This window comes from Sorex araneus, chromosome X (assembly GCF_027595985.1).
Source record: "Sorex araneus isolate mSorAra2 chromosome X, mSorAra2.pri, whole genome shotgun sequence".
NCBI lineage: Eukaryota > Metazoa > Chordata > Mammalia > Eulipotyphla > Soricidae > Sorex > Sorex araneus.
Window position 1 is genome coordinate 136,588,647 of NC_073313.1, and position 12,711 is coordinate 136,601,357.

General features: G+C 39.7%; 1 non-coding gene across 1 annotated transcript; it reads right to left on the reverse strand.

Annotated features, from left to right (window-relative positions):
• Positions 1–210: 210 nt before the first annotated feature.
• Positions 211–271, reverse strand: LOC129400578 (U7 small nuclear RNA). The gene has a single exon (XR_008627790.1). It is a non-coding gene; the product is annotated as a U7 small nuclear RNA (small nuclear RNA).
• Between the last annotated feature and the right edge of the window lie 12,440 nt (positions 272–12,711).

A 12,711-nucleotide genomic window follows, 5' to 3' on the forward strand; every position in this document is an offset into this window, starting at 1 on the left:
AAAGTTGTTCATGATTGGGTTTCAGTCATACAATGTTCCAACACCCATCCTTTCACCAGTATACATTTCCCACCACCAATGTCCCCAGCTTCCCTCCCTCCTCCCAGGCTGCTTCTAAGGCAGACAGTACCCCCTCTCTCTTGCTCTCTCTCTCTCACTCTCTCTCTCTCTCTCCCTCAGCCCTGTGGTTTTCAATACTATTTTTCCCTTTAAGGCTTTCTGCTAGAGATCATAAACCAGTTAGACAAATTTTAAAAGAGCCGTAGTACTGGTTTTCAATACTATTACTGAAAAATTGTCATGTATATTACTATATCTCCTTTCAGCACTTAGCTCTTGTCCAGAGAGATTATTTCCAATTGTCATAGTTGTCCATTCTCTGTACTCCCCCATCCCTCACTTGTGGGAAACTTCCTACCATAAATCAGTCCTCCTGGCCCACATTTCTATTATCATTGGGTATTTTTCTCATACTATTTTTTTATATCTCACAAATGAGTGAGATCATTCTGTCTGTCCCTCTGACTCATTTCACTTAGTATAATACTCTCCATGACCATCCATGTATAAGTAAATTTCATTACTCCATTTTGTCTTAATCACTCTTTAGTATTATTTCATTGTGTAGATGTACCATAGTTTTTTATCCAGTCATCTGTTCTTGTGCACTTGGATTGTTTCCAGATTCTGGCTATTGTGAAAAGTGCTGCAGTGAACAGAAGTGCAGACGGCTTTTCTGCATTGTGATTTTGGGACCTGTGGGTATATTCCCAGGAGTGGTATCACTAGGTCCTATAGAATCTCAATTTCTAGTTTTTGTCTCTCTTATATTCTTATCCCAAACAACAGTTAATGGTGACCTTAAATGGTGATCTTAAGAACAAAAAATTTTTTCTATGGGACGTTTTATAATATCTCTATAACATCCCATTTTCACAGCTATTTTTCTTGATTTGCTTTATTGTTTGTTTGGAGGCCACACTCAGTGGTACTCGGAAATTACTCCTGGCTCTGTTCTTAGGGATCACTCCTGGCAGTGCTCAACAAATGGTATGTTGTGCTAGGATCAAACCCAAATGTGCAAGGCAAATGCCCTACCAACTGTAATATCACTCTGGTTCCTCAACAGTTTTTCTTAACAAACTATGACAATATCTGTAATTTGATAGTCTTGTAAGCTTTTATTCATTTATGTACTTAGAGGAGTTTTAGTGTTTTGGAGTCCTCTTCAACTGTGTGTTTGCAGTTTACACAGACTGTTGACAACACATGTACTCATATATAGATGATAAAGCACAAGAATACTTGTTCGGTTCATCTTAGAGATGATTCCTTTTATTTTTTTAATATTTTGTTTCCAGGGAGCCATACCTCATAGTGTTCTCAGGCTTTGCTCCTGGCTCCGTGCCCAGGTATCACTCTGGCAGGCTCTGGGGACCGTGCGTGGTGGTGGAGATTGAACCTGGTGGAATGGAAGCCAAATGTCCTACCCACTGTACTATCACTCTGGCTCCTAGATGATTCCATTAAAATGCTTTCCCAAGGACTAGACCATGATCCTTCCATGATTACCCTCAACTGGGACATTTTCTATCTATCTAACATGCTCAGAATGCATTTGCTGTCCCCAACTTAAGTCTTGTCTGCAACAATTTGGAGCTATCTTATCCAGGGTGACATTAAGTCATCTGACTACACTATACGTTGTAAAGTTCATAGGGAAAAGCTGCTACTATTTTATTATCAGCTGACAAACAGGTATTTTTGTCCTGAAACTTTTTTAGTTTTAAGCTATTCCTACTTTAAGCATGGTCATCTGAACTTCTGTTGTATTGAAGTCCAGGTGGCCATTAAATTATTTTGCCTATTTCTCCTTTCCCTTCCTAAGCCTAAGAGATTCTCCCTAAATAAATTGGAACAATATGGCTAAAATTTATTGAGGTTAGCAAATGTTGAAGATGAGTAGATAATACCTTCCAAGTGTCTAATTTCACTTAAGTGTTTTCTAAACCCAGACTCCCAGAAACCAAGATTGTAGTAGATATTTGGCTAAGGTAACATTAGTCTTGATCCATAAAAGAAATTGCCTTATGTTATAATTACTAAATGTTGGTGCTGAGATTCAATCTCTCACCAGTTCAGATCTCAAACAACTCTTTCGTTCCACTTTCCTTCCCAGTCTATGTCGCACTGTCGTCCCATTGTTCATCGATTTGCTCGCACAGGCACCAGTAACCTCTCCATTGTGAGATTTGTTGTTATTGTTTTTGGCATATCGAATACGCCATGGGTAGCTTGCCAGGCTCTGCCATGTGGGTGAGATATTCTCGGTAGCTTGCAGGGCTCTCCGTGAGGGACGAAGGAACCAAGCCCGGGTCAGCTGTGTGCAAGGCAAATGCCCTACCTACTGTGCTATCGCTCCAGCGCCCCCCAGTCTATGTAAAAAGAAAAAAAACAACAGTATAGTATGTGCAAAGAAAATACCAATTAAAACATTCAGGCATTAGAGCTTTTGAACTCTTCATATCCCGTCTTCGGTCATTTTCACTGTTCTGCCACACCAAACCCTGCACCCCACCCTATAGCTAATGATCTATAGCTGACCTTCCCCATAATATATCTAAGGTAGTGATTTTTTTTCTTTGATGTTTAGGATAATCCATGGGGGAAGGTGGAGAATTTTTCTGCTTCTACCGAAGGCCTGTTCTGGCCTGAAGTCAGTTCTTCTGAGTTTCTTTCAGGTAGATTCCAAAGTAGAAGGAGGTAGGAGGAGACACAATTAACCTAGACTTTTTAAATTTGGTCTGAAGTAGTATGAGAGCAGACCTTGCAAAGAGAATTGAAATAACACTTTTATTTGGAGTCCTGGGGCTGTGTAAAGGAGGACAGAACTTCCTTGGCACATATACATATTCTAAAGAGTTCCAATATTTTGCCCAAGGCTGAATGGAAAGATTTTCTTCCAGTTAAGGAAGAATCCTAAATCCCACATTTTTGAGAGTTTTTGATGAGCAGACATCTGCTGCCAAGAAGACCAACAAACAATAGATTTGTGAAGAGCAGCTGAGAAAGCTCTTGGGTTGGATCAGAGGTAATGGAACATGAATGAGAGGAATAAAGATTTGTTAATTCTACGAAGTCCCTAAGGAGCTCCTAATACCAGTAATGTTTTCCTGAGTTTTTGCAAAACTGTCTTTGAAATTAATACAAGCAGTTTTTCTGTTTTTAATTAATTTACATATTTTAAGCTTATAAAATGTATCATTTTAAAAATGCTACCATGTACAAAAAAACTACTACAACAGAAATGACAAAAAACTAGCCCAATTCATCCATTTTACATTTGAGTAAGAAAGCCAATCATGACACATTCACAATCTTTTCCTATTCAAAGTATTTCAAAGAGTATAGATGAAAACCTAAAATTTTCTAATATTACTGATGACCATTTCAGGGAAATTTTTGGCTTAATGTTGGTATAAAATCATGGTTAATTCAAAATTTTAAAAATGACTCATAAAAGGAAACTTCAGGCTTACTGGAAAGCAGAGAGCTTTTGTAGATCTCTCGAATAGAAGATTTTCTAGATCTCTCAAATCAATTTGCTATCATGTGAAATCATCTCTGGAAATAATCCACCTGCTAATAAGAATAAATCATTATTTAAAAATATTAATAATTATTTATTTGTAACCCATATACTTTCAAGAAATATTTTGGATCGCTAAGAGTCATCTTTGAATCTTATGGAAGGTCATTGCAAAGAGACTCTTTCTACAACTGGCGCAGTTGAGATATTTACCCAGAGCAAAGTACATTGACCTAGTTGTCTTGGTGATAGACTTCTTGGCAATAAAAGCTGTCTACACAGTTCTGAGGTGACATTGAACTGTCTGCAATGTCTACATTCAATCTTGGCTAATTGAACTCAGAAGAAAAATTAATGCAGAAGGAGGGCAAAACAACAACTACTACACCTCCAGTCTGGTTTTTAATGTCTTTCGATGTGATGACTAAAAGAAGGTCTGGAAGTTTCTGTTCTGCTATTTTTACTATGTTTTTGTTATACAGGAGTTACCAAGACAGGGTTATAAGTTATGGAAACAGCAAGTTTCTTAAGGATTCCAAATGAAATTGAACTGTGTCAAATCATCAGCATAGTATTTAAGGCACAGAAAGAAAGCAAGGTTATATCTGTGGAAGGAACCCCCACTGTTATCCAGGTAAGAATATTATTAAAACTTTATGCAGGAAAGGAAGTGCCAGGTTTGGGGCCAAATTTTACCAAGACATTAGACAATGTCTTTATTGATACCATGATAAGGATGTTCAACAAACTCAAGGAAACAATGGCACGGTTAGTCAGAAAAGTTCAACAAAGTGTAAGAGCCTAATGAAAAACTACTACAACAGAAATGACAGCAATTAAAAAAAACATGGTAGATTGTATTAAAAATTCAAAGAAGCTGTGAATAATATAGTAACAGAAACTGAACAAATGAGTAGAAAAAAGATAGGAAACATTAGTGTTGGGGATGGACTGAGCTATCAGGGAGAGCCCATGTAGATTGTACTACAGACAGGAATATTTTTTCCCCTTCAAGCTGCCTTCAGAAAATAATTTCAGTATATTGAAAAGAGCAGGTTTCCTTCTCTCACAGAAGCCTGACTGGTCTTTGACATGCAGATCTCCGGTGTTAGCCAGGCCTGACCTTTATTGTAAATTGTAGGCTCTGGCCCAGCCTACTCTTGGGATGTAGATTTCAGGTGCCAGTTTCCAGATTTCAGGCCCAGTTTTGTCTTTGGGATGTAAATCCAAGTGCTTTTAGCCCAAGAAAGGTTTCAGTTTTGTTTTGTATCTTCTTTCCAGAGGCCAAGATTACTGGCCTGCAGATGCAAGGAAATAATACATATTCTACTGCCTCAATGTTCTTCCTCTAACTTCTTTTGATGCCTTTGGTGACGTCACTGTATCCCGCCCTTTAGTGGTACCATGATCAATAAAAGGATCTCACAGGGCTCTCTACCTTTGCCAAGAGCCAGAGAGAGCCTTGGACCTCCATCAAACACATTTCTTCCCCATTGCTTATCTCAGTGCCTCCTACCGCACGAATGTTCGCGCAACACATTAGAGTGGAAAATAGTCTGAAAAGAAATGAACATCATACCAGAAAACTAGGGAATGAGTTCAAGAGGAACAATACAAGAATCACTGTAGTAGAGGGGCTGGAGGAGGGATAGCACAGCGGGTAGGGCACTTGCCTTGCACCCGGCCGACCCGGGTTCGATTCCCAGCATCCCATATGGTTCCCCAAGCACTGCCAGGGTTAATTCCTGAGTGCATGAGCCAGGAGTAACACCTGTGCATCGCTGGGTGTGACCGAAAAAGAAAAAAAAAAAGAATCACTGTAGTCTCAGAAGAACAGAAAAACAATGTGATGAAGAAACAATAGTAAAAGAGATCCAAAGGGTCCCAGTGAAATTAAACTCAACTAGGTAAAAACCAAGACACAATGTACTCAAAATGACAAAATCTTAAAGTAGCAACATCAGAAAAGGAATTTGGATACAAAGGAAAGTCCATAAGATGTATAGAAAATCTATCAAATGAGAATCTATGAGCCAAAATAGTATGAAGGGATATAATACCAAAACTCAACAAACACCCCATGAAGAATACTGTATCCAGCTATATTATCATATGAATCATAAAATTCATATTTTAAGGAAAAATACAAAGGTTCATGGACAGGCAATGGCTTAGCTTTTCATAGCCTTGAAATCAATGTTTTAAAAAATTATTTATTTTAATTAAATTGCAATGAGATGCACAAATACAAAGTTGTTCATGATTGGGTTTCAGTCATACAATGTCCCGACACCTGTCCCTTCACCAGAGTACATTTCCCACTAGCAATCTAGTGTCCCCAGTTTCCCTCCTACTCATGCCCACCACACCCAACTTTTTAAAAAATTTTTTAAATTTATTTATTTTTTAATTAAGTGAATCACCGTGACGATACAGTTACAGATTTATACATTTTTGTGCTCATGTTTCCCTCATACAAAGTTCGAGAACCCATCCCTTCAGCAGTGCCCATTCTTCACTACAATAAACCCAGCATCCCTCTCACCCCTCCAATCCCATCTCCCCCCACCCCACCCTGCCAATGTGGCAAGGTATTCCCTTTTGTTCTCTCTCTCTAATTATGTGTTGTGGTTTGCAATAAAGGTGTTGAGTGGCCATTGTGTTCAGTCTCTGGTCTACATTCAGCATGCTTCACCCTTCCCCACATGGCCTCCAACCAAATTTTACTTGGTGTTCCCTTCTCTATCTGAGTTGCCCTCTCCCCAGAATGTGAGGCCAGCTTCCAAGCCATGGAGTCAACCTCCTGGTACCTATTTCTACTATTCTTGGGTATTAGTCTCCTATACTGTTATTCTATATTCCAGAGATGAGTGCAATCTTTCTATGTCTGTCTCTCTCTTTCTGACTCATTTCACTTAGCATGATACTTTCCATGCCCAGTCATCTGTTCTAGGGCACTCGGGTTTTTTCCGGATTCTGGCTATTGTAAATAGTGCTGCGATGAACATATAAGTCCAGATGTCATTTCGACTATACTTTTTTGCTTCTCCGGGGTATATTCCCAGCAGTGGTATTGCTGGGACAAATGGGAGCTCAATTTCTAATTTTTTGAGAATCGTCCATATTGTTTCCAAAAGGGCTGAACCAGTCAGCATTCCCATCAACAGTGTAGAAGGGTCCTTTTCTCCCCACATTCTCTCCAACAGCGGTTGCTTTTGTTCTTTTGGATGTTTGCCAGTCTCTGTGCCACCACACCCAACTTTATGACAAGCTCTTTCTCTCTCTCTCTCTCCCACCCTCTTTCTCTCCCTCCCTCTCTCTCCTTTCTTTTTGGGCATTACAGTTTGAATTAAAGATAAAGATATTGAATGGTTATCAGGTATATCATTTCCACTATTATTGTCATATTCGTCCCTTCACTATCCTAACTGCCCTTTGCCACACACAAACTTGTGGTAAGCTTCCAACAATTGACCAATCCTCCTTGCCCCTTTTCTTCCTGGCCTTGGGTATTAGTCTCATACTATGTTTTTTATTTGTGGGATATAAAATTTTTAATTAAAAACATAAATGAAAAATAGTATGAGCCTTAAAACCAGTTTTGCAAGAAGCATTAAAAGACTTGCTCTAAAAGGCAAACTTCTCAACATGTGGCATTGAGTATGGCACTCACCAACTGTGCATATGGTTGCACTCCACTAGATTTAAAAATGTATGTTTACTTCTAGTTTGCTAAGGAATTTTGTATTTTTCAATAATGAAATAACGTTTTATTTGTATTGGTCAAAATCACTTAGAAATCAATCATCACAATTGGCTTTTATTGATTTATTTTCAGATAATTCCTCTGGCCATACATTTAAGTATTGTTGGAACAGGTAATCAGAAGTAAATTTGTTATATGCCTGCCAAGAGGGAAGGCTGGGGGTGGAAGAGAACTTGGAGATATTGGTGGAGGGACGGAGGCACTGGTGGTAGGATTGGTGTTGGTACAATGTATGCCTGAAACACCTATATTATGAACAACTTTGAAAATAATGCTGTCTTAAGAAAAATTAAAAGAAAAGAGTAACCAATATGGAGTCTCTAATCCTAGCATAATGAAGCTGGAACTTGAATGAATGCAAAAATCATTCTTCTGTAAACTGTATATGTGTATTTTTCTAGTGTCCTTAGCTTTGATCAAATATTCTAAAGTTCCGAGATCCTATCAAGATTAAGAAATGACATCTGTACCTATATGTTCATTGCAGCACTGTTCACAATAACCAAAATATGGAAACAACCCAAGTACCCTAGAACAGAAGACTGGTTAAAGAAATTTTGGTATATCTATACAATGGAATACTATGCAGGTGTTAGGAGAGATGAAGTCATAAAATTTGCTTATAAATGTCTAGACATGGAGAGTAACATGCTAAGTGTAATGAGTCAGAAAGAGAGGGACAGACATAGAAAGACTGCACTAATATGTGGAGTATAGAATAGCATCACATGGCGCATATGCTGCCTGAGCCCATGTGCTGCTTGTGTTCATGTGGCCGAGCACATGTGTCGCCTGCATCTCCCCACTTGAGATGTGTACTTTCATGCTTTCATACTTTTGTGTCTAAAGCTCAGTAATGTGTAGGGGCTTCCTCCACCCTTGGAGAAACCCATGTTGTCTCTTGAGCACATTATTCTTACTATTCACTCTCCCACTTATCTCTTCCTCCTTCCCACAAAAACCTCTAAATAAAATCTATTTACTTCAAAAAAAAGAATAGCATCACATTAAGCTGACACCAAAAAACAGTAGATACAAGGGCCAGGAGGACTGCCGCATAGCTGTAAGACTGCTTCATGAGTGGAGGGGAGAAGGCAGATGGAATAGTGAAGGGATCACTAAGAAAAATGATGGCTGGAGGAATCAGTGGGGATGGGAGATATGTGCTGAAAGTAGATAATGGACCAAATATGATGACCTCTCAGTGTTTGTGTTGCAAGCCCAAAAGTAGAGAGAGAGTATGGGGAATATGTCTGCCATGGAGGCAGGGGGAGGGTGGGAATGGAGGGGTACCGAGATATTGGTGGTGGGGAATGTGCAGTGGTGGAGGGATGGGTGCTTGATCATTGTGTGATTGTAACCCAAACATGAAAGTTTGTAACTATCTTACAGTGATTCAATAAATTAAAAAAAAACTACTACTACATAAATTCAGTTTATAAATTAGCCCTTGGTTATCTTTTAATTGATATTTAGGTTTTGGTTAACATGAAAAAAATTGTTTATTTGCCATCTTACTACTTACTAGCTAAACATGTTCTAGATCAGAATGTCTGGGTGAGGAAAATATTTACCATATAAACTATTAAAAGCATCAATACTAATATTTACTTGTATCTTATTTCCTTTGAGGAATGCTCATGGTCATGGGTTTTACTCCTTGCAATACTTGAGCAATCAGGCTAAACAGTTAAATACTTAGGATCAGTGATGTGATTCTGCTTAGGTCCAGTGGTTCTGGGGGCCTCTGGGGCAGACACAATGGAGTTTGTGGGACTCCAGAGATACACTTGGTGTGACTGGGAAACAAACTTGGGCCTTATGCATGAAAAGTATACAATCCAGTCCTTTGAGCAGTCTCCCCAATCAATAATATTTCTTTTTACTTTGAACATGTAAGACTTACACAAATATAAATATATATACAAATAAAAAACTTTACTCTTAAAATTTTTAACCTTAATAAAAATTGAGAGATTAAATAAACAGATATTTCTGTGAAGAAGACGGAGTGCTCATCACAACTTACTATCAGAGAAATCCAAATCAAGATGACAATGATATATCATCTCACAACAACGGCAATGGCACATATCAAAAAATGGGGGACACTCTGTATTGGCAGGGATGAGGTAAAAATAGATGTTTATCCAATGCTGTTATAAATGTTTGATTCTGCTGGAGAGATAGCGCAGTGGGTAGGACATTTGTCTTGCACGTGGCCAAACTGGGTTCGATTCCCAGCATCCCATATGGTCCCCTGGGCACCACCAGGAGCAATTCCTGAGTGCAGAGCCAGGAGTGATCCTTGTGCATCGCCAGGTGTGACCCAAAAAGAAAAAAAAAGAAAGAATTGGTTCAGCCCCTATATAAAATAGTATGGAGATTTCTCAGAAAATAATAGAGCTACTACTGAAGACCAATGGAACAGGGTTGAATATTCTGACACACCACCCCAAATATATGATCATTGAATCCTTGAAAAGGAAGCAAGAAATGTGAAGTGGAGCAAGGAAAGCATGTTTAACGAATTGTGCTGGCAAAACCTCACAGATATATGAAAAAAAAATGGACTCAGATCTCCACCTATCACCATGTAAAAAAGTCAGATCAAAATGGATTAAAGACCTCAACATCAGACCAGAATCCCTCAGGTACATTGAAGACAAGGTCGGCAAAACCCTCCACGACATTGTAGCCAACGGTATCTTAAAAGATGACACACCACTGGTCAAGCAAGTGAAAACAGAGATAAATAAATGGGATTCCTTGAACAAAGAAGCTTCTGCACCTCAAAAGATACAGTGACTAACCACAGAGACTGGCACACATCCAAAAGAACAAAAGCAACCGCTGTTGGAGAGGATGTGGGGAGAAAGGGACCCTTCTACACTGCTGGTGGGAATGCCGGCTAGTTCAGCCCTTTTGGAAAACAGTATGGACGATTCTCAGAAAACTAGAGGTTGAGCTCCCATTTGACCCAGCAATACCACTACTGGGAATATATCCCAGAGAGGCAAAAAAGTACAATCGAAACAACATCTGCACATGTATGTTCATCGCAGCACTGTTTACAATAGCCAGAATCTGGAAAAAACCCGAATGCCCCAAAACGGATGACTGGTTGAGGAAACTTTGGTACATCTATACAATGGAATACTATGCAGCTGTTAGAAAAAAGGAAGTCAAGAATTTTGTAGTTAAGTGGATGGGCATGAAAAGTTTCATGCTGAGTGAAATGAGTCAGAAAGAGAGAGACAGACATAGAAAGACTGCACTCATCTATGGTATATAGAATATCAGAGTGGGAGACTAATACCCAAGAACTGTAGAAATAAGTACCAGGAGGTTGACCCCATGGCTTTGCGGCTGGCCTCACGTTCCGGGGAAAGGGCAACTCAGAGAAGCGATCACCCACGGAACTAAGCAATCTAGTAAAAACAGAGATCAACAAATGGGACTACACTAAACTAAAAAGCTTCTGCACCGCAAGAGATACAGTGACCAGAATACAAAGACTATCCACAGAATGGGAAAGGATATTTACACAATACCCATCAGATAAGGGGTTGATATCAATGGTATATAAAGCACTGGTTGAACTCTACAAGAAGAAAACATCCAACCCCATCAAAAAATGGGGCGAAGAAATGAACAGAAACTTTACCAAGGAAGAAATACGAATGGCCAAAAGGCACATGAAAAAGTGCTCTGCATCACTAATCATCAGAGAGATGCAGATCAAAACAACCACAAGATACCACCTCACACCACAGAGACTAGCACACATCCAAAAGAACAAAAGCAACCGCTGTTGGAGAGGATGTGGGGAGAAAGGGACCCTTCTACACTGCTGGTGGGAATGCCGACTGGTTCAGCCCTTCTGGAAAACAATTTGGACGACTCTCAAAAAATTAGATATTGAATTCCCATTTGACCCAGCAATACCACTGCTGGGAATATATCCCAGAGAGGCAAAAAAGTACAATCGAAACAACATCTGCACATGTATGTTCATCGCAGCACTGTTTACAATAGCCAGAATCTGGAAAAAACCCGAATGCCCCAGAACGGATGACTGGTTGAGGAAACTTTGGTACATCTATACAATGGAATACTATGCAGCTGTTAGAAAAAAGGAGGTCAAGAATTTTGTAGTCAAGTGGATGGGCATGAAAAGTTTCATGCTGAGTGAAATGAGTCAGAAAGAGAGAGACAGACATAGAAAGATTGCACTCATCTATGGTATATAGAATAACAGAGTGGGAGACTAACACCCAAGAACTGTAGAAATAAGTACCAGGAGGTTGACTCCATGGCTTCGAGGCTGGCCTCACGTTCCGGGGAAAGGGCAACTCAGAGAAGCGATCACCAACTACATTGTAGTCGAAGGCCATGTGGGGGAAGGGAGTTGCGGGCTGAATGAGGGCTAGAGACTGAGCACAGCGGCCACTCAACACCTTTATTGCAAACCACAACAGCTAATTAGAGAGAGAGAACAGAAGGGAATGCCTTGCCACAGTGGCAGGGTGGGGTGGGGGGGAGATGGGATTGGGGAGGGTGGGAGGGACACTGGGTTTACGGGTGGTGGAGAATGGGCACTGGTGAAGGGATGGGTTCCCGAACTTTGTATGAGGGAAGTATAAGCACAAAAGTGTATAAATCTGTAACTGTACCCTCACGGTGATTCTCTAATTAAAAATAAATAAATTAAAAAAAAAAAAGAGAAGCGATCACCAACTACATTGTAGTTGAAGGCCATGTGGGGGAAGGGAGTTGCGGGCTGAATGAGGGCTAGAGACTGAGCACAGCGGCCACTGAACACCTTTATTGCAAACCACAACAGCTAATTAGAGAGAGAGAACAGAAGGGAATGCCCTGCCACAGTGGCAGGGTGGGGTGGGGGGGAGATGGGATTGGGGAGGGTGGGAGGGACGCCGGGTTTACGGGTGGTGGAGAATGGGCACTGGTGAAGGGATGGGTTCCCGAACTTTGTATGAGGGAAGTATAAGCACAAAAGTGTATAAATCTGTAACTGTACCCTCACGGTGATTCTCTAATTAAAAATAAATAAATTATAAAAATAAATAAAAATAAAATAAAAAAAAACCACTTTGAAATTTATTTTGGATTTTAGAGTTGACTTAAATAAATATCATGAAAATCAAAAAAAAAAGATACAGTGACTAAAGTACAAAGACAGCCTACAGAATGGGAAAGGATATTTACCCAATACCCATCCGATAAGGGGTTGATATCAAGGATGTACAAGGCACTGGTTGAACTCTACAAGAAGAAAACTGCCGACCCGATTAAAACATGGGGTGATGAAATGAACAGAAAATTCCCCAAAGAT